Source organism: Amphiprion ocellaris, chromosome 18 (genome assembly GCF_022539595.1).
Source record: "Amphiprion ocellaris isolate individual 3 ecotype Okinawa chromosome 18, ASM2253959v1, whole genome shotgun sequence".
Classification (NCBI taxonomy): domain Eukaryota; kingdom Metazoa; phylum Chordata; class Actinopteri; family Pomacentridae; genus Amphiprion; species Amphiprion ocellaris.
Genome location: NC_072783.1, coordinates 23,590,047 through 23,595,246, shown reverse-complemented (window position 1 = coordinate 23,595,246; position 5,200 = coordinate 23,590,047). Strand labels below are relative to the sequence as shown.

Here is a 5,200-nt window from a genome sequence, read left to right as displayed (position 1 = left end):
TCAATTATCCTGCAGTAAATGCTCCAACCACTGAGGACAAAATATATTAAAGTTCAATTGCCTAATTGCGCTGTTGGACACTTTGTGTGGGACTTCCAGGAAGAGCAAGCACAGAGAGTTACAGTAAAGCTGCCATGCTCCAGACTTACGACACCCTAATGGGCCACCACACTGTGTGGTTTGAGTGGCGGTGACAGTCTGTGGTCATTATAATTCAAAATCTCTGCCAGGGTTACAAAAGTCTCCAACCCTCAGTGCCACTGGTCACACAAGGAGGCACTTCTCTCACTGCTTGTCTGGTTTTTGCTCTCCATCTCTGTCTTGCTGTCTCACAAGAGCAGCACACCTAACCTCCAGCCCATTTTAACCCCCACGCATCTGAGAGCAGTTTCACAACTTTGGAATTCAGAGGGTCTAAACCCCACACCTGGCGACTGAAATTAAGTTCTCCAACCAAGGACGTTTGGACTTAAACGAGACCTTCTTGACCTCCATCTCTGGCAAGATCTGCGCACGCAGAAAACATACACTTGCAAATCACATTTAAATAACACAGTATGCTATAGCTCAAGTTACAAAACATTAGGCTAAAATTAGCACTAGAGCAAATTGCTAAATATGTCCGAGAGGTTGGCATAATTGGATATTTCCCCACTCAACTTAATCTGTATCAACACAACTAGCTCTCTTAAAACAGATATTTTCTTAGTGGTTTCATTTACAAATCAGTGACAGTTCAGCTTGATGTATTGTTTATCCTTTAAAACTGTTACCTTTGTATGTTATGGGTTAGCTCATGCTAAAGAGACTTCCAGCAGTTCTGGTGCTACAGAGATTAAAAAAACAAACAAACAAACAAAAAAAAAACACACACACACACTGAACCCTTATTTTTGACATTTGAATGATCAATGTTTTGTCATCGAACTGTGAGTGGAGTACACACCAAAAACATAGCTGTTTGTGTCTGTCTCTTTGAGTTGAAACTTTTTTTTAATGAAATTATGTTCAACCAACATACTACACCGAGTTACAGTAATTTGTCCTCTACAATCACAGATATTTGTATTTACCAGTCTCCAGTCTGGGAAATTGTTCAGGCAGGTTTGACTAAGTTTTATTAAGTAACCCCAACTTAAATTTATGCTTTAAACAACTAATGCAGAAATTTGTGATGTTAGCACAATTGGATATTACTCTAAACTGGCATCAATACGGCTGACAACTAAATTGAAATGATTGCGGTGTGGTCATAAAATTATGAGTTCCACAAAAGAAAGTAATGAAACAGCTTGAATCAATCTTTTCGAATTGAGACAACTTCTCATGAGGCAAGCTCCACGAAAAAAAAACTTCATTGAGTTGTGGGAATTAGCTTTTCCTTTACAGTCATGGTTATTTTTAAGTACCAGTCCTAACTGGGGAGAACTGTCCAGGCATGTTAACACAGGGGAGGAGACTTGAAATCCTCAAAGAGATGAAGAAAAATTCAGTTATCGAGCAGATTTTATTAAGTTACCTCAACTTAAATTTAGTTTTAAATCACTTAACAGAAATTTTAGTTTAAATTGCTTAGGTTGACGCGATTACATAGATTATTATGTCAACACAACCCATCAAAAATAATAAAAATAAAAGATTTATCTAAATTGTTTAATTACTTGTAGGAACTCTACCATCATGCATTTCAACCAAGGGTATTTTGACTTTAAAAAAAGACTTTCCTAATCTCCACCCAAATTCCTGCTCTGGCAAGATCTGTGCCTGCAGAAAACACACACACACACACACACACACACACACACACACACACACACACACACACACACACACACACACACACACACACACACACACACACACACACACACACACACACACACACACACACACACACACACACACACAGACACACAGACACACAGACACACAGACAAAAGTCTGTGACAAGTTGAAAAGCACCCGTTGCCTGTTCTGGCAGTTGCCACTTGGTGAGCTGGTATGTGCCAGTGGGTGGATGCACTGCTGAAAGACGAGGCATGAAAGCTTTTGTCTCGCTGTGATCGTTGTGAATTGTAGTTGCTACAGTAGACTGCGTGTGTCATGAACTGCTATGAAAAAAATCATTGTCATCACAAGATAAGGAGGCAGCAAGAAAGTAGGAAAGGATTTATGGAGATTTTGCTTCTATTCATTTTGGATTGTATGTGCAGGGCTGTGTGTGTTTTTATGTGTGTGTGTCTGTGTGGATGGGTGGGTGTGTCTATGTAACATGCATGTGTGTGAGTTTGGAGCTTTGTTTTAAAGGTCTCTCCTATCAGTCATTCAGCAATGCCCTGCAGCCTGTTCTAAAGCATGCATCCTGCGTGAATAGGCCCTCCTCTCTTGCACTTTCTGTCTCCCACACATTTACAGAAACTATGCAGCATGCTCACACACTCTCCACATAATAACCCAAGCGGAATTACAGCAGTAGAAGGTCATTGTTACTTTGCTGTTGTTTGGCTTTTGTGTATTTCCAGTAGCCGTGTCAACTGCTAATGCAAATACAAGCTCCCCTATTGATGCCGCAAAGTTCTCACTGCGTCTTTGAGCTTAAAACAACAGAGACACTTAAAAAAACAAACAAAAAAAATCTGCGCCGCAAAAAATACAAGAATTCCACAGAACCACACAAACCACAGACAGAGTGTTACACAACATGTGAATTCACAATCATCAGTTGCTCCTCTGACTCATTTTGTTTAAGTGTGAGGGTTTTGTCTGTGTGCTTTCCTGTGACTGTGTGAGTGTGTGTGTCTGCAACTATCTCTGACAGGGCTTGCGTGACTAGTGTGGAGTGTGAGCAGAGAGTGGAAAGGTTCCTCTTCTGCCTAAGGGAAATAGCAGTGTGTTGTGTGCATCTAACCTCATTTAATCCCACAGGAACTTTTAAAAGGCCATGTAAAACAGTAAGCCCCTCAGGTAGCTGCACACACACGCATTATCATAACGCTAACATGAGTGAACACTACAGTTCCCACAAAGCCGTTGAGCCACCATGTCAAACAAGTGCAAAGACAATGTCCTTCCAACATTTATGGGCTTAAAAACTCTGCATGAATTCCCCACATTGTACCTAGAAGCCAAGTTTAACATGCTTAAATCGAGAACTTTGCGTGCAGCTCTGTACTCCTCACAACAGGTTTCAGCAGCTGTCTGCTACTTGGCATAGTTGAGGTGAGCTGTGTAGAGTGACTCACGGCTTGTCATCGCTCCACCAAAACATTATGAATCGTTTTAACCAGTATTTGTTTCGTGGAACTTAACTGAGCATGCTCACTCTTCCATACTTGCTGCGTTTTGACATGGTAACACATATTCACACCTGAAGCTGCTCTGTAAACCACAATTATCTACAGTTGGCTGCAGAGAAGTTGCACAAGCAGCTGGAGGTTAAGTGTCCTGCTGGATTGCAGGTTACTGATGCCCTTCTGTTGAACAAAGTTGATGGGTTAAATTAAACCAGCCTGACAATGATGGCAGTGACAGTGGAATTAATGTAAAGCAGGCATCAGGTCTAGTTTTTCAATTAAAGCCCTCGGAATCCAGCCAAAAGTGCTTCATCTCTGAGTCAGTCAGGGACAAGGGATTTTTGCAAATGCAACAATATGATATGTTACAATGCAAAACATTATGACATAATGCAATTTGACAAAATCTGATACAATAGGATATGAAACAATACATGTATACCATGTATTTGATTGTTCCCTTACAGAAAATGTTTGGGGGCTACTGCATTTATTATTTGCATACAGATTGCATAGACATGTAACAGTCAAGCATTTACTAGTGTACATACTGTATGCGCACACACACATTCAGCTAAAACCTGTAATACAACTTATTGTAGGTAAACAACAAAGTTGCTCAACTGAATATTGGACAACTTAATGCAGATACAGCTGATGATAGAGCAGCTCTCAGAGGCTGTACTTTGGCACTGAATGTTTAAGCCTAATGCTAATGTAACCAAGTTAGGACTGGTGAGGGTCTTCTGGTTTCTTTTACACGGAACCGACAACGCCACCTAGGGACTTTCACCCAGAAAAATGTGGAGGTGCGCGGAGCGGAAATTTTCCGCACGGAAAGGTCGCTCGAGGGGGCGTGGATGCGAAAATGACGTAATTTTTCCGCACGGACCTCGCGGACACGGCAAGCTTGAGCCAGAGAACCAGCCACAACCTGAGGATAAACACACACTAATGTTAATATAAATGCAGTTATTAGAAATGGAGGTCACACAGGCCCTACACAGCTATGGAGGGGAGAAACCTGATTACTGGGCCACAGAACACAACCACAACAACCTAAAGATAAACACACACATGGGGAGAAACGAAACTAAACTCGAACCAAGCAAACTGATACAAAACTAGGCAAAACAACTACAAACTAAAGGAAAGAAACAACAAAACAAACAAGCAAAAAAACAAGGCAACAGAGGCAAAACTGTAATGAAACAAAGAAATGTTTAAAAACAATCAAGCAACAGAACGATAACAATAAACATAAACATTTTGGTTACCTCGGCTGTCCGACCCTACACGGGCATGACGCCGCCGATAAGCAGAGACACCGTCAGCAGACTCTGCCCTGCAGCCACAGAACACTGGTCTTAAAAGAAGAAACAATATTAATACAAAATCTAAAGCTTACCAGTGTTTCACGTGCTGCACAGCGCGTACCTGTCCAGTAGTGTTCAGGAGTATACTGGAGCTACGTCCGTCAATCAAATTGAACCCCCTGCTGCAACGGCCGAACCAATCATTAGTTCCCCCACAGCTGTATATGGCATGATGGCTAATCAGCTGGTCACACTAACATTAGCATGCTATTCATTTTGTGTTTACCATGTTTACTATATTAGCTTAGCACATTAGCATGCTAAGATTTGCCATTTAGAACAAACACAAAGTATAGCCTGCTCTAAAGTCATGTCTCTATCATGTCTACACAGCATGGTTAACAGCAGAGCTTTGCTTTGATCACATGTCGTCAGAGGTACACATACATCTGTTCCTATTGACGATTATGACCAAAAAAGATCTGCAATAATTAATTAGTTCCACATTTTCGTCCTCTCTTTGGTGTTAAGCAGTTGTGGTGTTTCTGTTGCTTCAGTTCCCCAGAGATCACTTGTTAATCAAAGAGTGTG

The 5,200-nt window shown here is 41.2% G+C and overlaps 1 long non-coding RNA gene across 1 annotated transcript; it reads right to left on the bottom strand.

Moving 5' to 3' along the window:
- Window positions 1-1,779: 1,779 nt before the first annotated feature.
- On the bottom strand, window positions 1,780-4,863 carry LOC111570454 (uncharacterized). Its single transcript, XR_002746278.3, has 3 exons — window positions 4,731-4,863; window positions 4,571-4,659; window positions 1,780-4,227 (listed from the first exon to the last, which is right to left on the bottom strand). It is a non-coding gene; the product is annotated as an uncharacterized LOC111570454 (long non-coding RNA).
- Between the last annotated feature and the right edge of the window lie 337 nt (window positions 4,864-5,200).